General features: G+C 34.8%; 1 protein-coding gene and 2 long non-coding RNA genes across 8 annotated transcripts in view; 1 reads left to right on the plus strand and 2 right to left on the minus strand.

Annotated features, from left to right (window-relative positions):
• The window catches only part of LOC127701248 (uncharacterized), a 45,476-nt gene extending 37,427 nt beyond the window's left edge, over window positions 1–8,049 (plus strand). The window contains exons 2-3 of the long non-coding RNA XR_007981952.1: window positions 4,651–5,175; window positions 7,888–8,049. This is a non-coding gene — a long non-coding RNA (uncharacterized LOC127701248). The remainder of the gene's footprint in view (window positions 1–4,650; window positions 5,176–7,887) is intronic.
• LOC127701233 (importin-4-like) overlaps window positions 1–15,856 on the minus strand; it is a 997,117-nt gene that overhangs the window by 663,486 nt on the left and 317,775 nt on the right. The window lies entirely within an intron of this gene.
• Window positions 1,696–14,018, minus strand: LOC127701253 (uncharacterized). Its single transcript, XR_007981956.1, has 2 exons — window positions 13,860–14,018; window positions 1,696–2,703 (listed from the first exon to the last, which is right to left on the minus strand). It is a non-coding gene; the product is annotated as an uncharacterized LOC127701253 (long non-coding RNA).

Here is a 15,856-nt window from a genome sequence, read left to right on the forward strand (position 1 = left end):
ACTTGAATTTTTTTAATTTACCTATTATGGTCCAATGTCCAAAATCAAAATACATGGTTAGATTCAGCATATCAAAGAACCCCATATATTCAATTTTTGTTAAAATCAAACAAAGTTTAATTTTGGACCCTTTTGACCTCAATATGAACCAATTTGATAGCGGGCCCACAAATAAAAAATCTAAATACATGGTTAGATTCAGCATATCAAAGAACCCCATATATTCAATTTTTGTTGAAATAAAAAAAAGTTTAATTTTGGACCCCAACTTGGACCAACTTGAAAACTGGGCCCATAATCAAAAATCTAAACACATGTTTAGATTCAGCATATCAAAGAGCCCCAAGAATTCAATTTTTGTTAAAATCAAACTAAGTTTAATTTTGGACTCTTTGGACCTTAATGTAGACCAATTTAAAAAACCAGGACCCAAATTAAAAATCTAAATACACTGTTAGATTTGGCATATCAAAGAACCCCAATAATTCAATTTTTGATGAAATCAAACAAAGTTAAATTATGGACCCTTTTGACCTCAATATGAACCAATTTGATAGCGGGGCCCACAAAGAAAAAATCTAAATACATGGTTAGATTCAGCATATCAAAGAACCCCATATATTCAATTTTTGTTGAAATCAAACAGTTTAATTTTGGACCCCAATTTGGACCAACTTGAAAACTGGGCCAAAAATCTAAAATCTAAATACATGTTTAGATTCAGCATATCAAAGAACCACATATATTCAATTTTTTGTTGAAATCAAACAAAGTTTAATTTTGGACCCCAATTTGGACCAACTTGAAAACTGGGCCAAAAATCTAAAATCTAAATACATGTTTAGATTCAGCATATCAAAGAACCCAATATATTCAAGTTTTGTTGAAATCAAACAAAGTTTAATTTTGGACCCCAACTTGAAAACTGGGCCCATAATCAAAAATCTAAACACATGTTTAGATTCAGCATATCAAAGAACCCCAAGAATTAAATTTTTGTTAAAATCAAACTAAGTTTAATTTTGGACCCTTTGGACCTTAATGTAGACCAATTTAAAAAACAGGACCCAAAATTTAAAATCTAAATACACGGTTAGATTTGGCATATCAAAGAACCCCAATAATTCAATTTTTGATGAAATCAAACAAAGTTTAATTTTGGACCCTTTTGACCTCAATATGAACCAATTTGATAGTGGGGTCCACAAATAAAAAATCTAAATACATGGTTAGATTCAGCATATCAAAGAACCCCATATATTCAATTTTTGTTGAAATCAAACAAAGTTTAATTTTGGACCCCAATTTGGACCAACTTGAAAACTGGGCCAAAAATCAAAAATCTAAATACATGTTTAGATTCAGCATATCAAAGAACCTCATATATTCAATTTTTGTTAAAATCAAACAAAGTTTAATTTTGGACCCTTTGGACCTAAATGTAGACCAATTTGAAAACTGGACCCAAAATTAAAAATCTAAATACACTGTTAAATTCGGCATAACAAATAAATAAATGTGATCAAAGATTTTACAAATCTAATGCGCCATACTGTGCAATTAAAGATTACTTCTTGAAATTTTTCAATATTTGAAATTTGAAAAAAAAAAAAAATATTTGAAGAATAATTCTTTTTAATTTCTGAAATCTGAAATGAGAAAAAATTGACCCCCCACAATTTCTTTTTACCCCCCCCCCCCCCCCTTTTTTCCCCCAAAAAATTCTTTCCCTCAAGATATGGTCATAATCTCAATTCAAATTTCCAATGAAGTTTGCAATCATAATTACCCATTTAAATTTACCATAGTGCTAACTTAATCTATTTTATAATAGAATTAAAAATATAGTGTCAAATCTTTCATATGGATTTTTTTGTAAAAAAAAAAGATGCAACATTTGCAGATATTTTTACTGGTCTTCCTTTATAAATATGCATTTCTTTAAACATAATTTAAAAGCAGTGCAAGGGAAGTAACTAAAACGTTGTATTTGGATTACCTCCCTTACACTGTTTTAAATTATTTTTATTGTTCATTAACCATTACTTTATACATAAATTAAAAGCAGTGTAAGGGAGATAATTTCAATGATGTATTTGATTTATCTCCCTTACACTGCTTTAAATTATGTTTTGTACTAAAGTATTTGTCCATTAACCAGGACAACCTTGTTTTTCCCCATTTTTTGCCCCTAATTCCTAAACGGTTTGAGCCATAACCCCCCAAAGCAAATCCTAACCATCCCTTTGTGGTATGGAAACTTGTAGTATAATTTCAGAGAGATCCATACACCGTTCCACAGTTATTGTCTGGAAACTAGAAAATGCTTATTTTTGGCCCCTTTTTGGCCCCTAATTCCTTAACTGTTGGTACCATAACCCCCAAAATCAATCCCAACTTTCCTTTTGTGGTATTTAACCTTATGGTAAAATTTCAAAAAGATCCATTCACTTAAACTAAAGTTAGAGTGCGAAAACCAATGTGTCTTCGGACGACGACGACGACGATGACGACGACGCCAACGTCATACCAATATACGACCACAAAATTTTTTTGCGGTCGTATAAAAAGTACATAGGAATAATTCAACACTATCACATGACTAATCACATGACTATTGTTCTAGAATGTTCCATGAAAATTGACCCCCTAAAATAATGCCAAGATGACCCCGGGCTGAAATAAAAAATGTGGAATGGACACCTGGACATAGGTCTCTTGTATTACACAAAACTTAAAGGTTCTACCAGTAGCGAATCAATAGTCGAAAAATGACCCCACCCATGTTCCGGCCCCCAAATAGTGCCAAGTTGACCCCCATTTGAAATAAAAAATAGTGAATGCACCCCTAGGGATACTACCCCATCATCATACCAAATATAAAGTTTCCATCATTTAAGGCTTGGAAGAAAATGGTCAGACAAATTAGGGTTAAGAAGAATAATAATAATAATAATAATAATAAGAAACGGGACAAAAACATAAAGTCCCCAAAACTTCGTTTTGGCGACTTAACTAGATTTGCCATTGCAAGCAATGGCGGATGTCAACCTTTCCCCATTGCTACTAGATTGCAGCCAGTTTTAAAATTTTAAACAGTTAATGCACATATACTGATGGCTATACATCTTTCTGTAATTTTTTAGAACATTTAGCGGATTTACAAATTTTACGCATAATTTTTCCTTTTTTGCCTTGTTTCCATGGTAATGGCAGCCATTTTGGAAATTGCAATGCCAATTGCCGCTTCTTCACATGACAATCAACATTATTATGAATTTCATAAAGTTTGAAGCATTCTGAAATTTTTGCTCCTGTATCCATGGTAACATAGTAGTTCCAATGATTGTCAAAATCATTCAAAACCTGTATATAATGGACAACTATATTGTATTAAAATTTGATGATTTTAAGTTAAAGCATACCAAAATTATTCACCAAACCCTGAAGTTTTTGGAGCATTTTGACCTTTTTGCATTGTTTCCATGGTAACAGCAGCCATTTTGGAAATTCTAACTCCAAATGCAACATCTTCCAATGTTGCTCATCATACTGTGAAGTTTCATTAAGTTTGGAGCAATTTGATATTTTTGAAATTTTTGGTGTAGTATCCATGGCAACATAGTAGTTCCAATGATTGCCAAAATCATCCAACACCAGTATATAGTGGGCACCTACATTGTATTAAAATATAATGATTCTAAGTTTAAGCATATCCAAATGGGTCACCAAAACCAAAAACTGGATTTTTTCACATTTGTTCCGTTTCCATGGTAACGGCAGCCATTTTTTATGTTCTTAAGACCTACTGCAACTCGAAATTTTTTGTTCCTCATTATAGTAGACAATCATTAAGATTGGTTCCATTGGCTCCAAAAAAACTGCCGGACAAAAATCATTGGAAGAATAATAATAATAACAAAGAAACAGAGGAAAAGCAATATGTCACCCGACATTGTCGATCGGGTGACATAATAATAATAATAATAATAAGAAACGGGACAAAAACATAAAGTCCCCAAAACTCTGTTTTGGCGACTTCATAATAACAAGTAATCCTGTGTTAGGATGCTAACACAAAAGTCGCCAAAACGGCCCCCAACCATTGTTCTAATGTTTCCATGGTAAAGGCAGCCATTTTGAAATTCCAAAGTCGGATGGTACATCTACACATGACAGGTCACATTACTGTCAAGTTTCATAAAGATTAGACCAAATCTAGATTTTTCGCATTTTTGTTGTTTCCATGGCAACGGCAGCCATTTTGGAAATTCCAAAGTCAAATTCCAAATCTACATACACTCATTAACATCTCTGTTAAATTTCATTAAATTTGAAGCATTTAAAAATTTTTTCACATTTTTGCAGTTTCCATGGTAACAGCGGCCATTTTAAAAATTCCAAAGTCGAATTACAGCTACATATGGTGCTACCTGCAATAATCTATCATTATATAACATAAAAAGTACAAAGGAATAATTCAACACTATCACATGACTAATCACATGACTATTGTTCTAGAATGTTCCATGAAAATTGACCCCCTAAAATAATGCCAAGATGACCCCGGGCTGAAATAAACTAGAGGCTCTCAAGAGCCTGTGTCGCTCACCTGTATTTACTGATGCTTTGGAAATCATGTAAAATAAGGTTAAAATCATAATTAATAGTATTAGATATTAGATATTATAATGATATCTAAGATAATAACAAAAAACTGCCAAATTTTTGTAAAATTACTAACTCAGGGTCAGCAACCCAACAACGGGTCGTCGGATTTGTCTGAAAATTTCAGGGCAGATTAATCTAAATCTGATGAACATTTTTGCCACCTGTCAGATTTGCTCTAAATGCTTTAGTTTCAGAGATATAAACCAAAAACTGCATTTTACCCCTAATGATTATGGCCAAGTATGGTTAAATTTGCATCAGTAGTTTCAGAGAAGAAGATTTTTGTAAAAGATTACAAAAATTTACAAAAAATTGTTAAAAATTGATTATTAAGGGCAATAACTCCTAAAGGGGTCGACTGACAATTTTGGTCATGACAACTTATTTGTAGATCTTACTTTGCTGAACATTATTGCTGTTTACAGTTTATCTCTATCTATAATAATATTCAAGATAATAACCAATAAAATGCTCCGCAGGGCGCAGCTTGATACGACCGCAGAGGTCGAACCCTGAACAGTTGGGGCAAGTATGGACACAACATTCAAGCTTGATACAGCTCTGAATTTGGATTGTGATTAAATATTTGACACAGCATAGGTTTCTGACACAAAATGAATGTGGTCTAAGAACTTAAAAATTTTAAATTGGACATTCACCTATTATGGTCAAATATCCAAAATCTAAATACATGGTTAGATTCAGCATATCAAAGAACCCCAAGAATTCAATTTTTGATGAAATCAAAACAAAGTTTAATTTTGGACCCTTTTGACCTCAATGCGGACAAAGTTGATAACAGGGCCCAAAAATCAAAAATCTAAATACATGGTTAGATTCAGCATATCAAAGAACCCCATATATTCAATTTTTGTTGAAATCAAACAAAGTTTAATTTTGGACCCGGATTTGGACCAACTTGAAAACTGGGCCCATAATCAAAAATCTAAATACATGTTTAGATTCAGCATATCAAAAAACCCTAAAAATTCAATTTTTGTTAAAATCAAACTAAGTTTAATTTTGGACCCTTTGGACCTTAATGTAGACCAATTTGAAAACGGAACCAAAAATTAAGAATCTAAATACACGGTTAGAATCGGCATATCAAAGAACCCCAATAATTCAATTTTTGATGAAATCAAACAAAGTGAAATTTTGGACCCTTTGGACCTCAATGTGGACCAATTTAAAAACAGGGCCCAAAATCCAAAAACTTAATACACGGTTAGATTCAGCATATTAAAGAACCCCAAGAATTCAAGAATAAAACCCCATTGAAATTGATAAAGAAATAAGCAATTTATACGAAGTATCTTCTTTTGCACAATACTGTGCAATTGAATATTTCTTGCTATTGCGCAATACTGTACAATTGACAATTTCTTGCTATTGCGCAATATTGTGCTATTGGATATTTCTTGCTATTATACTGTGCAATTAAAGATTTCTTGCTATTGCGCAATACTGTACAATTGACAATTTCTTGCTATTGCGCAATATTGTGCTATTGGATATTTCTTGCTATTATACTGTGCAATTAAAGATTTCTTGCTATTGCGCAATACTGTGCAATTGAAGATTTCTTGCTATTGTGCAATGCAATTGAAAATTTCTTGCTATTGCACAATACTTATTATATAATAATTTACACATCCTGTTTGGTGTGTATCTCCTACCATATCATTATTATTTGCTTTTAAATATAAATCAGAAATAACCAACTTAAAATGGAAAATTATAAAAGAAAAAAAAAATGAAAAAAAGAAAAAAAAAGAAAGAAAAAAAATCCCCCCCCCCCCCCAAATTTTTTTAACCCCCTTATGATTCATCAACCCCAAGCTCAATCCCAGCCTTCCCTTTGTGGTATGGTACCTTGCAGTACAATTTCAGAGAGATCCATACACTTGAACACAAGTTATTGTCTGGAAACTAGAAAAATGCTTATTTTTGGCCCCTTTTTGGCCCCCAATTCCTAAACGTTTCGGGCAATTACCCCCAAACTCAATTCCAGCTTTCCCTTTGTGATAAGGAACCTTGTAGTACAATTTCAGAAATATCCAAACACTTACACACAAGTTATTGTCATGAAACTAGAAAAATGCTTGTTTTTTGGCCCTTTTTTGGCCCCTAATTCCTAAAATTTTGAGGCAATTACCCCCAAAATCAATTACAGCCTTCCCTTTGTGATATGGAACCTTGTGGTACAATGTCAGAGAGATCCATACACTTACACACAAGTTATTGTCTGGAAGTTACACAAATGCTTATTTTTGGCCCCTAATTCCTTAACTGTTGGTACCATAACCCCCAAAATCAATCCCAACCTTCCTTTCGTGGTATTGAACCTTATGGTAAAATTTTATGGAGATCCATTCACTTAAACTAAAGTTAGAGTGTGAAAACCAATGTGTCTTCGGACGACGACGACGACGACGCCGTCATACCAATATATGACCAAAAATTTTTTAATTTTTGCGGCCGTATAAAAACTGAAAAATTTCCTTAAAATTACCAATTCAGGGGCAGCAACCCAACAACAGGTTGTCAGATTTGTCTGAAAATTTCAGGGCAGATAGATCTTGACCTGATAATCAGTTTTACCCTATGTCAGATTACCTCTAAATGCTTTGGTTTCAGAGATATAAGCCAAAATCTACATTTTACCCCTATGTTCTATTTTTAGCCATGGCGGCCATCTTGGTTGGTTGGCTGGGTCATCAGACACATTTTTTAAACAAGATACCATAATGATGATTGTGGCCAAGTTTGGTTAAATTTGGCCCAGTGGTTTCAGAGGAGAAGATTTTTGTAAAAAGGTAACGACGACGACGACGGACGACAGACGCCAAGTGATGAGAAAAGCTCACTTGACCCTTCGGGTCAGCTGAGCTAAAAATGTGGAATGGACACCTGGACATCGGTCTCTTGTATTACACAAAACTGAAAGGTTCTACCAGCAGGGAATCAATAGTCGAAAAATGACCCCACTCATGTTCCAGCCCCCAAATAGTGCCAAGTTGACCCCCATTCGAAATAAAAAATAGTGAATGCACCCCTAGGGATACTACCCCATCATCATACCAAATATAAAATTTCCATCATTTAAGGCTCTGAAGAAAATGGTTGGACAAATTAGGGTTAAGAATAATAATAATAATAATAATAATAATTAATAAAATGCTCCGCAGGGCGCAGCTTGATACGACCGCAGAGGTCGAACCCTGAACAGTTGGGGCAAGTATGGACACAACATTCAAGCTTGATACAGCTCTGAATTTGGATTGTGATTAAATATTTGACACAGCATAGGTTTCTGACACAGAATGAATGTGGTCTAAGAACTTAAAAATTTTAAATTGGACATTCACCTATTATGGTCCAATATCCAAAATCTAAATACATGGTTATTTCAGCATATCAAAGAACCCCAAGAATTCAATTTTTGATGAAATCAAACAAAGTTTAATTTTGGACCCTTTTGACCTCAATGTGGACAAAGTTGATAACGGGGCCCAAAAATCTAAATACATGGTTAGATTCAGCATATCAAATAACCCCATATATTCAATTTTTGTTGAAATCAAACAAAGTTTAATTTTGGACCCCGATTTGGACCAACTTGAAAACTGGGCCCATAATCAAAAATCTAAATACATGTTTAGATTCAGCATATCAAAGAACACTAAAAATTCAATTTTTGTTAAAATCAAACTAAGTTTAATTTTGGACCCTTTGGACCTCAATGTGGACCAATTTAAAAACGGGGCCCAAAATCCAAAAACTTAATACACGGTTAGATTCAGCATATTAAAGAACCCCAAGAATTCAAGAATAAAACCCCATTGAAATTGATCAAGAAATAAGCAATTTATAAGAAGTATCTTCTTTTGCACAATACTGTGCAATTGAATATTTCTTGCTATTGCGCAATACTGTACAATTGACAATTTCTTGCTATTGCGCAATATTGTGCTATTGGATATTTCTTGCTATTGTGCAATACTGTGCAATTGAAGATTTCTTGCTATTGCGCAATACTGTGCAATTGAAGATTTCTTGCTATTGTGCAATACTGTGCAATTGAAAATTTCTTGCTATTGCACAATACTTATTATATAAAAATTTACACATCCAGTTTGGTGTGTATCTCCTACCATATCATTATTATTTGCTTTTAAATATAAATCAGAAATAACCAACTTAAAATGGAAAATTTTAAAAGAAAAATTTTAAAAAGGAAAAAAAGAAAAAAAAAGAAAAAAAAAAAATCCCCCCCCCCCCCAAATTTTTTGAACCCCCTTATGATTCATCACCCCCAAACTCAATCCCAGCCTTCCCTTTGTGGTATGGTACCTTGCAGTACAATTTCAGAGAGATCCATACACTTGAACACAAGTTATTGTCTTGAAACTAGAAAATGCTTATTTTTGGCCCCTTTTTGGCCCCCAATTCCTAAACATTTCAGGCAATTACCCCCGAACTCAATTCCAGCTTTCCCTTTGTGATATGAAACCTTGTAATACAATTTCAGAAATATCCAAACACTTACACACAAGTTATTGTCATGAAACTAGAAAAATGCTTGTTTTTTGCCCCTTTTTTGGCCCCTAATTCCTAAAATTTTGAGGCAATTACCCCCAAAATCAATTACAGCCTTCCCTTTGTGATATGGAACCTTGTGGTACAATGTCAGAGAGATCCATACACTTACACACAAGTTATTGTCTGAAAGTTACAAAATGCTTATTTTTGGCCCCTTTTTGGCCCCTAATTCCTTAACTGTTGGTACCATAACCCCCAAAATCAATCCCAACCTTCCTTTCGTGGTATTAAACCTTATGGTAAAATTTCATGGAGATCCATTCACTTAAACTAAAGTTAGAGTGCGAAAACCAATGTGTCTTCGGACGACGCCGGACGACGCCAGACGACGCCAGACGACGACGACGAAGCCAACGGCATACCAATATACAACCAAAAATTTTTTAAATAGAACTATTAAAATTTAGTTTAAAATATCATATTCAGCGTTTAATGATAGTTTATTGTACACTGATTCCAAAAATACATGATTTCTATACATTTTTTTCAAAATAAGGGAGATAAATTGTTACTTCCGGTTTGAAAGATGTCACTTCTGGTTTTATTTGATAGTTTACTTGATACTGATTCCAAAAATATATGGTTTAATATACTTTTACATTAAATAAGTACAAAAATAGCTACTTCCAGTTTACACAAGGTCACTTCCGGTTGGCTTATTCATGGTCAAGTGGCTTGCAACGTAATGCAAAAAGTCCTATGGCTTTATCACGTATACTAACGAGGAAAAAGCAAAGGTCAAAATCTAGAACGTCAAATTTACCTATGACCTTTAGCTCAATTTCAAGGTCATAAACCGAGGGCTTCAAATCAAAAGACCATAGGTATTAATTATATATGGTTAATGAGTTATATCACTTTACACCTAATTTTTAACATAAGAGGGGAGAAAACTCCAATTTAATGTTAGCGTACCATTTCAACCAAAATTTATGTGTTACGACATGTCGCAACTTACAATTTAGTAAAATTATCTTGTCGAAATCTCATACGGTTTTTGAAAAGAAGTGAAAATAAGCCAAAATCAAAATTTAAACAAGAAATGATTGTAACAGGATGCTGTTACGAAGTCTCCCAAACGAAGCTCCCATAATTCGTAATTCCCAGGGTCGTCTGACATTGGGCAAAGTCCAGTGAAAATTGGTTTGGTAAAGTTATATGCATTAGTGATGCCTGGGGACTAACCCTGTATATCATTCAAATCATCTTGGCATGACAAACCAGAATATATATGGTTTAGGGGTGGGGATCTCGACCACTTACAAGATACTAGAACATTGGGGGTGGGGGGGGGAACCCCTGGGGACTGACCCTATATGTCATTCAAATGTTCGAGACATGAAGAACAGGAATATATATGGTTTAGGGGTGGGGATCTCGAACATTTACAAGATATAAGAACAGTGGGGGTGGGGGGGAACCCCTGGGGACTGACCCTATACGTCATTCAAATGTTCGAGACATGACGAACAGGAATATATATGGTTTAGGGGTGGGGATCTCGACCATTTACAAGATATTAGAATTTTCTCAAATGGCAGGGGGTGGGGAATGACCCCTAAAGACTAACCATGTATATCATTCAAACCATCTTTGCATGACAAACCAGAATATATATGGTTTAGGGGTGGGGATCTTGACAACTTACAAGATATTAGAACTTTCTTAAATGGCAGGGAGTAGGGGGTGACCCCTGGGGACTAACCCTGTATTTCATTTGATGTGCTTTATCATGACAAACCAGATTATATATGGTTTAGGGGTGGGGATCTCGACCATTTACAAGATATTAGAACTTTCTCAAATGGCAGGGGGTCGGGATGACCCCTGGGGACTAACCCTGTATATCATTCAAACCATCTTAGCATGACAAACCAGAATATATATGGTTTAGGGGTGGGGATCTCGACCATTTACAAGATATTAGAACTTTCTCAAATGGCAGGGGGTTGGGATGACCCCTGGGGACTAACCCTGTATATCATTCAAACCATCTTAGCATGACAAACCAGAATATATATGGTTAAGGGGTGGGGATCTCGACCATTTACAAGATATTAGAACTTTCTTAAATAGCAGGGGGTCGGCATGACCCATGGGGACTAACACTGTATATCATTCAAACCATCATAGCATGACAAACCAGAATATATATGGTTTAGGGGTGGGGATCTTGACCACTTACAAGATATTAGAACTTTCTTAAATGGCAGGGGGTAGGGGTGACCCCTGGGGACTTACCCTGTATTTCATTTGATGTGCTTTATCATGACAAACCAGAATATATATGGTTTAGGGGTGGGGATCTCGACCATTTACAAGATATTAGAACTTTCTCAAATGGCAGGGGGTCGGGATGACCCCTGGGGACTAACCCTGTATATCATTCAAACCATCTTAGCATGACAAACCAGAATATATATGGTTTAGGGGTGGGGATCTCGACCATTTACAAGATATTAGAACTTTCTCAAATGGCAGGGGGTCGGGATGACCCCTGGGGACTAACCCTGTATATCATTCAAACCATCTTAGCATGACAAACTAGAATATATATGGTTTAGGGGTGGGGATCTCAACCATTTAAAAGATATTAGAACTTTCTTAAATAGCAGGGGGTGGGGGTGACCCCTGGGGACTAACCCTGTATTTCATTTAATGTGCTTTATCATTTAGAACATTTTCAATTAAAAATATTGTGTCTATCACAAACGGTTTTCAATTTATAAGCATTTGAAAATTTAAAAAAATAAAATCCCTTAGGGTTCTATAGTAAAACCCTCCTTTCTTTTTGCCCCTCAAAGTACCCCTTTATAAACCCCAATGCACAAACAAAACCCTGATTGCACAACTAGACATGTTAGTCTAGCATATTGTGAAACCCTAAGTTAATCTGACAAGCGGTTTTGGAGAACGGGTGCGGACAAGTTCAAATTTAAAAGCGGCGGAAGAGGAAGAAGAAGAAGAAGAAGAAGAAGAAGAAGAAGAATAATAATAATAAGAACTGAGCAAAACCAATAAGTCTTCCCAAACTTCGTTTGGGGGACTTAAATATGACCTTGACCTCTGACCTTGACCTTATTTTTTTTTTTTTTTATCAAGGACCTCAAATCAAAAGATCCTAGGTCTCTATCACTTATGGTTTACAAGATAGAAATGCATATCACTAATAACAAACGCATAAGGGGAAATAACTCTCATATGGAGTGTTCATATCGCTTCGGTCAAAATAGGACAAATCATGCGAAGGATATAACGAGCAATTTTATAAAATAAATTTGTCGCTTTCTTTTATGGTTACAGAGGAGATGCAGTCACAAGGAAAACAGTGTTCGGGGAGATAACTCCTACAAAGAAAAGTATTCAGTTACACAGGGTGAATTTCAAAGGCGCATAAACTGTTCGATATCATATACCAAACATCTAAGCGACATCTTGCGAAACAAAATTTATACGCAAGAAATAAAAGTGGCGGAAGAAAAAAAAAAAAAAAAAAATAATAATCAGAACAAATACAATAGGTCTTTCCACTTTCCACTTTTCTAATAATAATAAGAAGAAACGGGACAAAAACATAAAGTCCCCAAAACTCCGTTTTGGCGACTTAATAATAATAAGAAGAAACGGGACAAAAACATAAAGTCTCCAAAACTCCGTTTTGGCGACTTAATAATAGGGAAAAAGAAACAGAGGAAAAGCAATATGTCACCAGACATTGTCGATCTGGTGACATAATAATAGGGAAAAAGAAACAGAGGAAAAGCAATATGTCACCCGACATTGTCGATCGGGTGACATAACAAGTAATCCTGTGTTAGGATGCTAACACAAAAGTCGCCAAAACGACCCCCAACCATTGTTCTGCTGTTTCCATGGTAATGGCAGCCATTTTGAAATTTCAAAGTCGGATAGCACATCTACACATGACATGTCACATTACTTACAAGTTTCATAAAAATTGGACCAATTTTCAAATTTAGGCATTCGTGTTTCCATGGTTACGATGGCAATTTTGGAAATTCCAAAGTCAAATGCCACATCAACATACGACAGTCAACATTTGTGTAAAGTTTCATTAAGTTTGAAGCATTTTGAATTTTTTGACATTTTTGCAGTTTCCATGGTAACGGCAGCCATTTAGAAAATTCCAGTCGGATGGCACATCTACACATGACAGGTCACATTACTGTCAAGTTCATAAAGATTGGACCAAATCTAGATTTTTCGCCTTTTTGTTGTTTCCATGGCAATGGCGGCAATTTTGGAAATTCCAAATCTACATACACTTGTTAACATCTCTGTAAAATTTCATTAAATTTGAAGCATTTTTAAAAAAATTCACATTTTTGCAGTTTCCATGGTAACGGCAGCCATTTTAAAAATTCCAAAGTCGAATTACAGCTACATATGGTGCTACCTGTAATAATCTATCATTATATAACATAAAAAGTACATAGGAATAATTCAACACTATCACATGACTAATCACATGACTATTGTTCTAGAATGTTCCATGAAAATTGACCCCCTAAAATAATGCCAAGATGACCCCGGGCTGAAATAAAAAAATATGGAATGGACACCTGGACATCGGTCTCTTGTATTACACAAAACTTAAAGGTTCTACCAGTAGCGAATCAATAGTCGAAAAATGACCCCACCCATGTTCCGGCCCCCCAAATAGTGCCAAGTTGACCCCCATTTGAAATAAAAAATAGTGAATGCACCCCTAGGGATACTACCCCATCATCATACCAAATACTAAATATAAAGTTTCCATCATTTAAGGCTTGGAAGAAAATGATCGGACAAATTAGGGTAAAGAAGAATAATAATAATAATAAATATAAATCAATTGTTTTAAAAACAATTGTTAAACGGTCTTTCCCCTCCGAAACATGATTAATTGGTTTTTTGGTTGGTTGGTTGGTTGGTTGGTCGGTCGGTCGATTGATCGATTGATTGATTGATTGATTGCATGGCACTTTCTCTGTGCGACGCAGCTAACTTAAATAACGCCTATAATCTGACCGAACGTGACTGCGTACTTAGACACCCCGCACAGCCAAACTAAAGCCTGAGATGTCCTCATAAAAATTGATCCTAGCATCATTCGTTTATAAATTTTCTCTAGTTTCTATGTTACCTCGGACTTCTATTTGTCATCTATTTGTTGTGTATGCATTTTGATTGAATTTGTAGGAAAACGGAGTAAATTTTATCTTGGAAGTTTTATTTTCCTTATTTGGATATGCAATGTTTTATTTTAAATTTAGGTCCGCGCGCGAGATGGTGTTGTGAAGTCACGTGACACTCGAATATATATGTCTGGAGTTAGAATATTAATTTCTTTTCAGGGGAGACCGTTGAACAGAGCACATGTGTATTGATCAGAGAAACACGATAACTATTGTTTTTATTTTGTACAGGTCATTGATGTCGGATCACGCATACATATTACGTACACATGTTTACGGGAGCACAGATTTGTATTTTAATGCATGTTTAGAAATTTGATTGTAGGATTTCAGTAATATTTACGAACTTAAAGGATCGATTTCTACGACATTGATTTTAATTTCGCAATCAAGCGGACCGCACGTGTCTCATAGATTAATTTCAGAAAATACATGAATTGGAGCAGATTTTTGCAGGGATGGATTTCTATTTCAGAAAGAAATTTGTACATAAGAAGGATTGGCATTTTACAGTATAATGTACGGGACTAAAAGCGATTTTCTTTTCATAGAAATGGGATAACTTAAAAAAAAATCAGTTGAAAAAAAGGGGGGGGAGTGTAGTGGTAGACTGTGGTTGATAATTGAGATAAGAAACATTTACAACATGATAGCTGCAAAGTTTGAAGTTTTGATAAGTAATTTGTTGATTCGACCATAACAGGGACATTGACCCTGCAATAAAATGACGCGTACCATTTCGACAAAAATTTTCTAGTAAACACCTGTCGCGACAAACTTTTTGGTTAAATTGTTTTGTCGATATCTATAACTCTTTCTAGGAAGAAGCGATATGAACTTAATGTAAAAAATCACAACATGACCTTGACCTAGTTTTCTATTCTTAAGGACCAAGGACCTCAAATCAACAGACCCTAGGTCTCTATCACTTATGGTTTACCAGCTACAAATGCATATCACTTATTTCAAATGCATAAGAGGAAATAACTCTCATATGGAATATTCATATCGCTTCGGTCAAAATAGGACAAATCATGCAAAGGATATAATGAGCAATTTTATGAAATAAATTTGTCGCTTTCTTTTACGGTTACGGAGGAGATGCAGTCACAAGGAAAACAGTGTTGGGGGAGATAACTCCTACAAAGAAAATTGTTCGGCTTAGAACGGGTGAAAATAAAAAGCGCATAAACTGTATGATACTATATAAGAAATATCTAAGCGACATCTTGCGAAACAAAAATTTTACGCGAGAACAAAATTAGGCGGAAGAAAAAAATAATAATAATAAATATAAATCAATTGTTTTAAAAACAATTGTTAAACGGTCTTTCCCCTCCGAAACATGATTGGTTGGTTCGTTGGTTGGTTGGTTGGTCGAT

Source organism: Mytilus californianus, unplaced genomic scaffold (assembly GCF_021869535.1).
Source record: "Mytilus californianus isolate M0D057914Y unplaced genomic scaffold, xbMytCali1.0.p SCAF_5, whole genome shotgun sequence".
NCBI lineage: Eukaryota > Metazoa > Mollusca > Bivalvia > Mytilida > Mytilidae > Mytilus > Mytilus californianus.